This window comes from Sus scrofa, chromosome 9 (assembly GCF_000003025.6).
Source record: "Sus scrofa isolate TJ Tabasco breed Duroc chromosome 9, Sscrofa11.1, whole genome shotgun sequence".
NCBI lineage: Eukaryota > Metazoa > Chordata > Mammalia > Artiodactyla > Suidae > Sus > Sus scrofa.
In genome coordinates, this window is record NC_010451.4 from 57,592,690 (window position 1) to 57,606,596 (window position 13,907).

A 13,907-nucleotide genomic window follows, 5' to 3' on the forward strand; every position below is an offset into this window, starting at 1 on the left:
ACAAGGATTTATGTGTGCCCAAAGAGTAGAGTTCTAGGGGACAGCCAGAGTCAAGTACAGGGTAGGGTGCTCAGTAGGGGGGACTCGAGAGCTGGCCCTGGGAGGCACAGAGATATGGCCGAGAAGGTGTTGACCTGAAGCAAATGGACTGCCAGATATTTTTTCAACAAAGATGGGTTTATTCAAGATCAGTGGAGAATTGCAATTAGGGGTCTGTAACCAAGGCAAGCTGTAGGCACATCCCCCCATGGCAAGGGAAGGAGAACCCTTTCATAGAGGGAGACAAGGAAGCTGGGATTAAATAGCTGGAGGAAACAGAGAGCCCATGCCTTTCCATTGGCTGAGTCCTTGTGGGAAGGGTCTTTCTTCTTTCTGTTGGCCTCCACTATGGTCACGGGCACGAGAGTGCCCCTTCTGGCCTCCCAAGGCTATTTTTTTTTTTTTGTCTTTTTGTCTTTTTTTTAGGGCCAAACCTATATGTAGGTTCCCAGGCTAGGTCTAATCGGAGCTGTAAGCCACTGGCCTACGCCAGAGCCATAGCAATGCCAGATCCAAGCCACATCTGCAACCTACACCACAGCTCATGGCAATGCCGGATTCTTAATCCACTGAATGAGGCCAGGGATCGAACCTGCAACCTCATGGTTCCTAGTTGGATTCATTTCCTCCGCACCATGATGGGAACTCCCCAAGGCTATTTTAATTGAGGTTTCTGTTTATTAATTTTTTACAAGGGAAACCTGAAGATCAGTAGTTTGGCACTGGTAATGAGAGCTGTGCAAATAGTTTTCAGTGTGATCTGACTTAGATATTTGTGAGCCTCTTTCCCCAGAGTGGATTTTAATGAAAAGCTGAGCTCATGCCAGCTCTTGCCCCCGGATGTGAGCACCACTTGGCCCTCCCTCCATAGCTGTTTTGGCTCATGATAACAGAGTGAGTTCCAGATGCAAAAGGCTTGACTCTATCTGGGATTGGATTTGATGTGTCTATTAGGGCAAAGCAAAAAAATATATATATATCGAAGACCAGTGTTATTCTTTATCTGTCGTTGCTGTCAGGGTTGAGTGCATGAATCAGAAACCACTCTGGATATTTTAAGCAGAATGGGACTTAATATGGAAAATTGGGTGCTTCAAGATAATTGGAATTGCTACAGAATGGAGTCAGGGGTTGAAATCGTTAAGCTCAAGGACGCAACAATAAAGCTGCAATCCAGAAAGCTGTTGGCTTTGTCCCAAATGCCTCTTGACATCCATGAGCTGGGGACTGGGCACTGGGGTTCTGGATCTGGCTGCCACTACTGCAGCTTGATTCTCATGGGTTCAGGATGTTGCTTGCCAGCATGAACAGCAAAGGAGAACAGCCTCTGCTGTTTCCATCTTGTAAGTATCACTCAAGAGGATCTAGTGGGTAGAGCATCAATTGGATGCAGAGTCTGAAGACTGGGGAATGTAGGAATCTTGTTTTTGTTTTTAGTATTCATTTGTCTCTAGAGAGACCAGGACCAGGGTGGAGCAGAGAGGCACCCAGGGCATAAAATTTACTGAGGTGCTCAATCTCTGGGTTAGGCAGGTGCAGAGGTTCACCTCTTAGTACTATTGTGATAATTAAATGAGATAAATCTTTTACAGAACTTAGTGTGGTTTTAATACATAGTGAGTGCTCACTAATTGCTGGGTTAATCATTTTTAGTTGGAGGGAGAAAAGGAAAATGATATAACTTTCTCCACTCCTATGAACTACTTTCAAACAATTTTTTCCTTTGGTGCATCTCTAGCCTTATGTTACATAGGCATTTGGGTAAGTCATGCTGTTTGTATGTAGCCCCTTTCCAGAAAGTATAGTCACTATTTCCTTTTTACCAAGCTTTGAGCCTTTAGCCACAAGGAAAGATCTTTTTAACATCTTGTCATACCTGCCTAATTCTTCCACATATAATGGCAGCCTCTTAAAGTTCTACCTGAGAATGTCATCATGTTTTAACTTACAGATTGTTTGAAGATTAGATACACATGAGAAGGCTAGCACTGAGCTGTGACTATTGGTATCTTACATAGGGAAAATATTTTGAAATGGAGAAGTAATGGGAAGAACATTAGGATGCTGGCCCATAAGGGAGGCAGAAAAGAGAAAAGAGGGAAAAGAGACTTGAAATTAGAAGTTGGGTCTGTGGCTAGTGGGATCTAGTCACAAATATGACTTTAGGGAGATCACATCATCTTTTTGGGTTTCATCTCTGTACCCACTATGTAGTATGTAGAATAGCCATGTGATTTTTCAAACTATTCTGAGTGTAAACATTTTCCCCCTCCCCCTCAAAAAACAAAACAAAAAAAGAAACCTAAAGAGAAAGTCTATCTCATACCACATGCAAAAATTGATTCCAGGTAAATTTTAGCTCTAAATTCAAAAGGTAAAATAATGGACTTTGAGAGGATAACATAGACTCTCATTATCCTTAGAATAGACACAAAATTCTTTAAAAGGATAATTTAGAGGAAACTTTTGATAAGTTGGACTAAAGTAAAACTAGGAACTTCTGGTCATCAAAGATGTCATCAAGAATGTAGAAGAGTAGAAGATACATGACATTTACAATAACCAACAAAGGGCTCATATCTGGAATCTTGGTCTTTGTCTATAGAAAACTCCTACAAATCAACAAGAAAAAGCCAGATGTCCAGTAGAAAATTGAGCAACAGACCTGACCAGGTATGTAACAAATATCCATAAAGTATATAAAAAGAAGCTTCAGCGTCATTAGTCCTGCATGTGACTATGCGGTTTTCCTATACCATTTATTGAAGGGACTATCCTTTCTCCATTGAGTATCTTGGCTCATTGTCAAATATTAGTTGACTGAATATGTGTGGATTTATTTCTGGGCCTTTGGCTTGTTTTATGCCAGTACCATGCTGTTTTTATTACTGTAACTTTGTAATAACGTTCAAAATAAGGAAGTATAATAATGCCTCTAGTTTTGTTCTTTTTTTTTTAAGATTACTTTGGCTATTCAGGGTCTTTTTTGGTTCCATATGAATTTTAGGATTGTGTCTTCTATTTCTGTGAAAAGTGTCATTGGGATTTTGATAGCGATGGCATCCAATCTGAGATGTCTTTGGATAATCGTACATCCACTTGAAATATTATTTGTTGTCATCTACTCCCATTAAATATGTATATCCTATATCACCAAATTCTTGTGTAACAAAATGTATGTCAAAAATTATCATAATTGCCCTTGTAATAATAAAAAAAACCCAGACAAAACCAAAGTGTTCACTGAAAGTAAAATAGATAAATTTGGTATGTTCATATAATAAAATTCTACATGTCTATGAAAATGAACTACTATTGCACATAGTAAAATATATACATCTTACAAATATAATGTTATTATAAGAATCCAGTCCTGAAAGGATCCATTGTATTATTTCATGTATATAAAGTTTAAAAGTAGGCAGTATGAATTTATGGTGTCAGCATAGTACTTATCACGGGGGAGGAGGAAAGGACAATGATTAGGAGTGGCCTTGAGGGGCTTTTGGGGTGCTGCTACTATTCTCTTTTTGGCCTTGGGCTGGCTACATGAATGTGTTCTCTTCCCGACATTTCATCAAGCTTAATATTTATGGTCTTTTCTGTATGTTACATTTCAGTAAAAATGTGAAAAATAAAAAAGCAGCACCATCAGAAAAAACAAAAAATGTAAGGCAAGGACCCCAATGGAAAAGAAAAAAAGAAAAGTGGTATTTTGTTATTAGAAATAATCTTCTATGTTAAAATTAAACAATACTTTCAAAGTACAGTTAGAACAATAAGGCTATTTTTGTCACTAGGAATCAGCATTTGTGCATAATATTTTCATTTTTGCCCTGCTGACCATTTTCTCCTCTATCAACAAGTCTCTGCAGTACAGAGATAAGTAGTTCCTAAGACCTATGTGTTTGTGAGCACCTCGCCTTGCAGTTCCACGGTGGTGGAAATGCTTTCAACTGAGGTCTGTACAAATCTAGCCAGTACTATCCCACAAGTTAATGCATTTGTCTCCAGTGCATTGAAAACTGGCATAAAATATATTCTCAGGTATGTGCTATTTTCTTAAATATAGGCACCTAACTCTATCTATCTATCTATCAATCAATCAATCATCTATCTATCCATCTATCCACCCATTTTTCCATTCTTCTATGTATCTATCTATCTATCTATCTATCTATCTATCTATCTATCTATCATCTATCTATCTATCATCTATCTATCTATCTATCCGTCCATCCATCCATCCATCCATTTATCTTTCTATTTATCGTGTGGATCAATATTCAGGGTTTCCCTAAATCTGGTAGGACACAGTCTGAAGCCTGGGGACAGTTTGTTTTGGCCAGTTCTCACATTCTGCCTGCCTGACTGTAAGATGCTGGCTGGGAATCTAACTTGTCACCCTGGTTGGAGGGTTAACCTGCCAAGAAGGCGACCAAACCTTTGCTAACCTTTGGGACAAAAGTTCCTATTTTCTTTTGTGTGTTAAAGTTCACAGTGGATGTTGCTTCTGCCATATGCTGCCCAGTGGTCCCTCCTGAGGTGGGGTGGTGATGGAGGTGGCTGTGGGGTGTGAATTTACTCTGAGGTGGCAAGGTGGAAAGCAGAGCCTTTTGCTGTTTCCTGTCCATCTTTGCACCTGTGATCCAGAAAATCTGTGACAAGAATGGCTCTACAGGCTTCATGAAATCCAAAGTGTTGAGGAAATTGTTGCTTTTTTGCTTGCAGAGTCAGGCCTTTCACTTCTCACCTCACTGAAAACAGATTTGGCAAGAATTTGACACAAACGCCCATGTCCTGAAACACTCTTGGCTTCTGTGACACGACAGCCTCCCTGTGTTCCTTTACCCCTCTGGTTCTCTGGATTCTCTGCTGATTCCTCTGCTTTTCCTAACCTTTAAATGTCAGAATTCCTTTAAGCTCTATCATAATCCTCTTCTTGTCTCACTCGACATACTTTCTCCCTGGGGGATCTCATCCATTACTATGGTTTTAAATATCATATATATGTCAACAATGCCAAATTATATATCCAAGTCCACTGCCTCATTCTGAGCATCCAAGGAAAATAACACCACCAAAGGAATATGGGCTCACAAAAATAAACAATCCCTTGTGTTACATAAGGATTAAAAAGAAAGATGCACAATATGGTACATTTTCTAGAGGAATAGTTAATGAAGTGGGACAAAGGATTTAAAATAAGTATAAGCAACATGGATGCAACCAGAGATTCTCATACTAAGTGAATACGTCAGAAAGAGAATGACAGATACCATATGACATCACTTATATGTGCAACCTAAAATATGGCACAAATGAACCTAACAAAAAAGCAGAAACAGACCCACAGACATAGGGAAAAGACCTGTGGTTGCCAAGGGGAAGTGGGGAGGGAGTTTGGGGTTAGTATGAGATCCTTCTGTATAGCACAGGGAACTATATCCAGTCTCTTGGGCTGGAACATGATGGAAGACACTATGAGAAAAAGAATGTGTGTGTGTGTTTATACACACACACATATATTATATATGTGTGACTGGGTTATTTTGCTGTATAGCAGAAATTGGCACAACATTGTTAATCAACTACACTTTAATAAAATAAATGCTTAAATATATACATAATAAAAAAAGAAAATGTGAAACATCAGTGTGCAGTTGTTAAGAAAAGCCCGAGCCATTTGTGGTTGCTTTCCTGGCAGAGTGGTGAAGGCTGCAGAATCCCCTCCAAGATGGAGGCGGCCTAGGTGCAGCCCCAAGAGAACCATGCAACCTCAAACAATGAAATCACCTTGACACCAAAGACCACAGATTGCAGGAGTAGCAGCCCACGACTGGAGAAGCCCCTGCCCACTTTAAGTCAAAACCTCCTCTCTCTACCCTTGCTGCTGATGCCTCTCCTGAACAAAATAGGTGAGAGTAGGGCTTCCTAAAGTTTGCACCCTGAGGGGAAGGTGAGGACAGGAGAACCAGTAATGGGAGAAGGATTGGCAAGAGAGAAAGAGAATAAGAGCAAGTGTCCTACTTGGACACTGATGAGAAAATATGCCTGTCACTATAAAAATAACATTCGAATTTGACAGAATGTTTTCCTGAGCAATATTGAGATTTTAATCAGTGGATGAGTGTGAGATAACAGAAAATACTTATTTGGGTCTCTTGGTTCCCAGCATAGGACTCCTGAAAAGCCTTGAAACTTCCTAAGTAATAAGAGCATCAGGAGCATTTTTGGTTTTAATGGGGTGACTTTTGGTGGGCTCCTGGGTGGAGGCCAGAAAGACCCGACCATGATGAGAAGGGTGACATTTTTAAGCCTACCCACCATCCCCCAGAGAGGGGAGAGGGACTAGAGGTGGGCTGATAAAGCCTCTATAAGAAACCCCCAAAGTGTGGGGTCCAGGAGCTTCCAGGTGGGTGAATAATTCCACAGTGGGAGAGTGAGGCACCCTAACTCCACAGGGACAGACCTCCTGTGTCAAGACCGTACCTTTGTATCTCCTCTGGCTGTTCATCTGTATTCTTTATCATAGCCTTTCATCAATTGGCAAACATGTCTCCCTGAGTTCTGTGAGCTGCTCTAGCAAACTAATCAAGCCCAAGGAGGGGGTCCTTGGGACCTCTGATCTATAGAAAGTTTGGTCAGAAGCACAGGTGACAACCTGCACTTGTGACTGCTATCGGAAGTGTGTTTATGAGTGTGTGTGTGTGTGTGTGTGTGTGCGCGCGCGCATGTGTGCATGTGCGCGCATGTGTGTTGGGTGGTGGAGGGCAGTCTGTGGGACGGAGCCCCAACCTGTGGCACCTGAAGCCATCTCCAGGTAGACAGTGTCAGAATTGAGTTGAATTATAGGACACCCCACTAGTACCAGAGAGAATTTGCTCATATTGGGGAAGAGCCTCTACCCATTTGGTGGCTGGAAGTGTCAGGAGTGAAGGGTTCTGTGTGAATAGCCAAGGAGACACATGGAGAAACCCACAGTAGGGAAGAACTGGATTTTCCTCCCACACTCAAGAAAGACTGAGTTTTTCCATTTTAACAAGATTATGGAAACAATTAGACTGGACTAAAATTTAAATCCAAATAGATTGGAAAGAAAACAAACTGAGTGCTCTAGGCAGGTTGAGTTTTAAGGCCAAGAAAAATGCGAGCGATTTTGAGAATAAAGCGTATTTCATCCTATACCTAACTGAATTGGGAACTCTGAATTTACCAACCAATTATTTGTTGACTGCCACGTGTGTACAAATCTCTGCATTAGAGATAGAGCAGTGCATGATTATTTTTGGGGGGGGCATATCTTTTTTCCCTTTTTAGGGCTGCATCTGCGGCATATGTAGGTTCCCAGGCTAGGAGTCTAGTTGGAGCTACAGCTGCCGGCCTACACCACAGCCACAGCAACCTACACCATAGCTCATGGCAATGCCGGATCCTTAACCCACTGAGCAAGGCCAGGGATCAAGCCCTCTTCCTTATGGTTGCTAGTCTGGTTCGTTAACCACTGAGCCACTTTGGGAACTCCAGTGCATGATTTTGATAAAAATATTCTCCCTAATGGAGCTTACTTCTGGTAGTAATCAAACCATTTATATATGGTACATACTGAGGAATGGCCACGCTGTACAGCCTGTGTCTCAGTTCTAGAGAAACATAATTCAATAGAACTCTCTGCAGTGATAGAAAAGTTGTGTATCTGTGTCCAGTAGCCACATGTGGCTGGTATGACTGAGGAACTCTATTAAAGTCTTGTTTAATTTAACACATTTCAATTTAAAGAGCTGCCTGTGTCCAGTGGCTACCGTATTGGACAGAGCAGCTCTAGGGTTTTAGTGAAGTTGGAAATCAACTTTTTTCCCCCAGCTGTCCAGAATTCTTTCCTTCTTTTTTTTTTTAATTTAAATTTTATTATTATATTGAAGAATGGTTGACTTACTGTGTTGTGCTAGTTTCAGGTGTCCTGCAAAGTGATTCAGTTATACATATACATATCTCTATTCTTATTCTGATTCTTTTTCCTTATAAGTTATTACAGAGTATTGAGTAGAGTTCCCTGGGCTTTACAGTAGGTCCTTGTTGATGATCTATTTAATATATATAGTAGTGTGTATATGTTAATGTCAAACTGTATTGTTATTATTATTTGTCTTTTTGTCTTTTAGGGTCACACTCATGACATATGGAGATTCCCAGGCTAGGGGTCCATTTGGAGCTATAGCTGCCGACCTACACCACAGCCATAGCAATGCAGGATCTGAGCCATGTCTTCAACCTACACCACAGTTCATGGCAACGCCAGATCCTTAACCCACTGGGCAAGGCCAGGGATTGAACTGGCATCCTTATAGATGCTAGTTGGGTTCGTTAACCACTGACCCATGATGGGAACTTTTCTTTTTTCTGGTCTCCAAACTGAATTATTATTTTTTAAAAAATTTATTGGAGTGTAGTTGACCTAGAATGTTGTATTCACTTCAAACTCACTTTGCTGTATGCCTGGACAATCAACTTTTATTCAGAGCCTTCTTACTACCTAGGATGCAGAAACCAGTCCATGGGCATTTGACAAATAAAGCGTGTCCTCTCCCTTCAGAATAAAGAGCTTAGTAAGTATCAACTAGAGATATCCTATTATTTGTGTTATTTAGGACATTGATATCATTACTGATTATACTCAATCGCTTGATGTGTCATGGACTTAGAAGGGTGAAGTAAAACTTCCCTTACTTAAAATGTGTTCTCTCGGAGTTCCCATCATGGTGCAGTGGAAACAAATCTGACTAGGAATCATGGGGTTACGGGTTCAAACCCTGGCCTCGCTCAGTGGGTCGAGGATCTGGTGTTGTCCTGAGCTGGGATGTAGGTTGCTGACTTGGCTTGGATCTGACATTGCTGTGGCTGTGGTGTAGGCCAGCAGCTATAGCTCCGATTGGACCCCTAGCTTGGGAAACTCCATGTGCCACAAGTGTGGCCCTAAAAAGACAAAAGACAAAACAACAACAACAACAAAATGTGTTCTGTCAATGTCTCTGCTTCCAGAATTCAGTAACTTGTTCTTAGTTGTACTCTGCCTTTCCTATAATTACTGCCTATTTGAAAATAGGGGCTTCAGGAAAATGTCTCAGTTACCATTTTACGCTAATATGAGACATAGAAGGAACGAGATATTCCCCTTTGCCTCACCACAAGCCACTATGGGGTTCTGGGTTTTTAAGGGCTTCTAGCTTTGCTGAAGCATGAGGTCACATATGCAGCAGTAGTTCCTTGAAGACAAAAACACAGCAGCTCTTTAGACTTCACATACATGTTTGATTCTGTCACAGATAAGTGGGGGAAGGTCATGGAGAACTGGAAATAAATATCTGGTAGAACTCTTCAGTAGGTTGGTGGCATCAGGCCAGCATCTCTGTGAATCTCTTGACCTTTACTTCATGTTTGTCATTTCATGGTTAGCAGGTGGCTGTGAGGGATCCAGACATCATGTCCACATTCAAGGGAGGAAGATATAGGAAAGGGAGGGGAAGACTTTGTCAGGTACATCCATTCCTTTCCCTGGGAAAGCATAATCTTCCCCAGGGACATCCTGCATGTGCGTAATTAGCCACCCAGACACTGTGAGCTTTCAGGGAAGATGCAGAAGCAGCATTTAGCCTGACACAGTGATGCCACCAATAAAATCAAAGTTCAATCAGCAAAGAAGGGGGACGTGAACATTGAGCAAGCGACTAAAGTATCTAACACAGTGGGGATTCAATGTATTTTTCTTTATATAATGAACTAGTCTGTAGGATTGAAAAGAAACAAATACTAGCAATAAACCCACGCCTGTCTCAGAATCGCTTTTTTGTTTCAGTGAATAGTGCTGATGGGTTGAGCTCATTTCAGTAGCTGGGTTCTTCCTACCCTAATAGGAGTATTGTTGCAAGAGGCTCTTCAGCTATGTATGCAAATACATCCCGGACAAATCCGAACATCAGTCTGACATACGTGCTTCAACATGGCTCAACCCCTGTGAAAATTATTCAGGTGAAGGATGGTGCCACACAGATATGGGAAAGAGCTGAAATAGTAAAGAAATAAAATGTCAGCAAGCATAATAAATCATGGAGAGACTGCCTGGAGAGACAGGAAGGGGGCCATGTCCTGCAAAAGCTTGTAGGTCCATGGTAAGGATGGAAGGTTTTATTCTAGGGCAACAAGAAGCTGTAGAGGTACTTGCTTCATATAGGGTGCATGCTTGGTTTACGAACATCACTAGTGCAATCATCCATGAGAAACACAATTTAAATGTGTTCAGATATCTTTTGTAAAGTTGAATGAGCAATTTGTCAGTTTCAATGTATTCAATGAATTGCTTTGAAAAGCATCTCCCAGGAGTTCTCTTGAGACTCTGTGGGTTAAGGATCAGGTGTTGTCACTGCAATGGCTCGGGTTGCTGCTGTGCTGAGGGTTCGATCCCTGGCCTGGGAACTTCTGCTTGCTGCAAGTTCAGCCAAAAAAAAAAAAAAAAAAAAAGAAAAAGAACACCATCTCCTGTACCTCACACATCCAAGGAGGAAACGCACCTTTGTGCATCAGAAAGGGCTTTCTGTAGACTTTCCTTTTCCCGCTGCCCAGAGCTGCAGAGCCCTCTGGTAAGTAAGTATCTCTTTCATAGGGTCTAGTTTCTCTTTTTGTACTCTTAAGCTGTTATGTATGAGCCTTGGGCTACCCAAGTAACTGGACCTAGCACGTCTGTTAAAGAAACCATTGGACATTCCGACTCTTAGAATTGATTAGTTTTGAGTAAGAAAATATTTGGCTCCTGTATGGGTAATAGGGGAGAGGGGGCGAGAGTGGATGGGAAGGTAAGGCATGGGTCACAAGAGTAGCCTAGGTGAGGGATCACGGATGCTTGGGTTGGATTGGTGCTAATGGACACAGAGAGCCGTGGGTGACCTGAGATTTATTTTGGAGGTAAAGTTGAAGTAATGATGGATTCAGTTCAGGAAGGCACACAGAGGGAGTAATCAAGTATAACTTCCACAGTTGGTGAAATAGTGCTGGCAGAGTGCTGGTAGCATATTAGATATTAGGATCTACACCACAGATCCTAGGGTACCGTGGGGCAGGGTTCATTACATTACCTTCTTTGCAAATGTGGAAACGGAGGCTCCCGCTTCATGGTTCTGCTTTTTGCTGGTCTGGAGACTGGTCAGAGACAAAAGACATAATGTGGAAAAGAGAGGGGAGGTAGACAGAGAGGTCAGATGAGTCTTAGAGAAGAGGGAGTTAGAAGAAAGTGAGGCAGTTGTGTGGGTGTGAGGAAGAGAGTTAGCTAGTGTAGCCAGGCTAAGGCTGTGCACTTTGGATGGTGTGGCTGAGGGCAAAGATTGTCTCTCCTTTTTTTTTTTTTTTTTTTTCAGGGCCACACCTGTGACATATGAAGGTTCCCAGGCTAGGGGTTGAATTGGAACCATAGCTGCCAACCTACACCACAGATCACGGCAATCAATGCCAGATCCTTAACTGAGTGAAGCCAGGGATGGAACCCGCGTCCTCCTGGATACTAGTCGGGTTCATTACCGATGAGCCATGATGGGAACTCCTGCTTCTCCCTTTGACATCTTTGAGAGGTGTAAGGAAAAGATTGTTCTTGTTGGGGGGCAGTCATAGAGATGTTTGACTGTGGACGTATTCCTGCTTCTATGTGATTCCAGGTAAAGACTGAATTTATTAAGTTTCCAACTTTATCGCCATTCAGCTAATTTTGTTGCCTTGAGCCTACATGTGAAGTGGAACTTGAAAGAAGGCTGATTTGGAAAGCAGTGAGAAAATGGGTGTGACCAATTTTATGTTGACCTTTGTGAAAGACAAAGTTGGGCAGGTCCATTGGATACAGGTTACAGAAGGCCTGGGGAAAAAATGTGAATAAAAATCCTTACTAGCCAGATTCATGCACGAAGCACTACTAATATGCCACCAGCACTCTGCCAGCACTATTTCACCAACTGTGGAAGTTATACTTGATTACTCCCTCTGTGTGCTTTCCTGAACTGAATCCATCATTAATTCAACTTTACCTCCAAAATAAATCTCAGGTCACCCACGGCTCTCTGTGTCCATTAGCACCAATCCAACCCAAGCATCCGTGATCTCTCACCTAGGCTACTGATGTGACCCATGTTTTACCTTCTCATCCACTAGAGTAATGGAGTAAACACCTTCTCTCGCTGAAAAAATTTTTTTAGAAATATAGAAAATTATTAAAATGATAAAAGTAGTCATTGTACCATCATATGGAAAACAACTTGTAGAGTTTTAGGGTATTTCTTCTAGCCTTGGGCATGGATGCCATGTATATATGTGTGTAAAAACTTCAGAATATGATTAATAATTGGAATTATCATATACATAACATTTTACAACCTATTTCAAGTGCTCCGTGAACACTTTCATATTAAATAATCTTTACAAAGTAATTTTTGATGGCAGCAAGGTAGTTTATGATATGGAAATACCATGACTTATTTAACCATTTCCTTTTAGACTTTAACTATTCTCCCATTTCCCTAATGAGTCTTCTTATTTTATTTTATTTGCCACTATAAATGGCACTAAATCAATACCTGGTAAATTTTCCAGTATTACAATCTTCCCCCCACTTTTTTTTTTTTTTTTTGGTCTTTTTGTGGCTGCACCCACAGCACATGGAGGTTCCCAGGGAAAGAGTTGAATTGGAGCTGTAGCCACCAGCCAATGCCACAGCCACAGCACCTCAGGCTCCGAGCCACGGCTGTGACCTACACCACAGCTCACAGCAACACCGGATCCTTAACCCACTGCACAAGGCCAGGGATTGAATCCGAATCCTCATGGACACCAGTAGGGTTCGTTAACTGCTGAGCTAGGACAGGAACTCCAGAATCTTCCCAAGTTTACTGGTCAGGACGCTTGTGCTCTCTTTGGCAGCACATACACTACAGTCGGAACAGTACAGAGATGAGTATGGCTCTTGTGCAAGGATAACGTGCAAAGGAGACTCACGAAACTCTTTGTGTTTTTGGATGTCAACTAGATGGTGATCATTTTGCAGTTTATACAAATGTTGAAGCATCATGTTGTATTACTGAAACTAATGTACTGTTGTATGTCACCTATACCTTAATTTAAAGATATCATGGACACCTTTAGAGCTGTTGGTAGATATTGCCATATGACTTTCGAGGATGGAACCCCTTTAGAGACCTTTAAGTAAATGACTGGATTTCCTGTTTCACTGCTTCCTCCCTGATACTGGGAATTAACTTAAAACATGAGAAATTTATCTCGGTTTTAATTTGCATGTCTTTGGTTCCTAGTGAGTTAATTGGCTATTTGTCTTTTCAAAATGGAATTCATGTGTTCAGTTTACCTTTCTCCTCTGTCTCCATCTCTTGGACCCAACACAGAGCGATAATTAAATAAATATTTTTACAATGGGCTGAAAATCCATATGAACTTCCACCCAGGAACCGATAATGCATAAAGTTTTTGTGGCTCCTCGTCTATCAGTCTTCCCAAATGTAATGATTTCTCCTATGAAATGTAGTATTCAGAGAAAATGTAATTTTTTTCAACCCCCTGCAGTCGCAAGAGTCATTCTCTCAGTTACAACTTCTCTCTCTTCAGTTTCACTGTTCTTCATCCATCATTAGTAGGAACTCTAGGATTATGGGAGGGCAGTGTATGGACTGCATATTTATTGAGCTCTAATTGTGTGCCTAAATGAACATGCCAGCCATGCAACTACAAGTGGATGGTCTTAAAAGTAACAATGTGCATAATTAGCTGACAGGAAGACTTGAGCTATTATTTAAGTTCATATATAGCCTTACCTTGTCAAGTGT

General features: G+C 41.3%; 1 long non-coding RNA gene across 3 annotated transcripts in view; it reads left to right on the top strand.

The window, feature by feature from the left end:
• Positions 1–13,907, top strand: part of LOC110255462 — an 82,671-nt gene that overhangs the window by 34,236 nt on the left and 34,528 nt on the right. For all 3 annotated transcript variants that reach the window (XR_002335758.1, XR_002335757.1, XR_002335756.1), the window contains exon 2: positions 2,645–2,712. This is a non-coding gene — a long non-coding RNA (uncharacterized LOC110255462). The remainder of the gene's footprint in view (positions 1–2,644; positions 2,713–13,907) is intronic.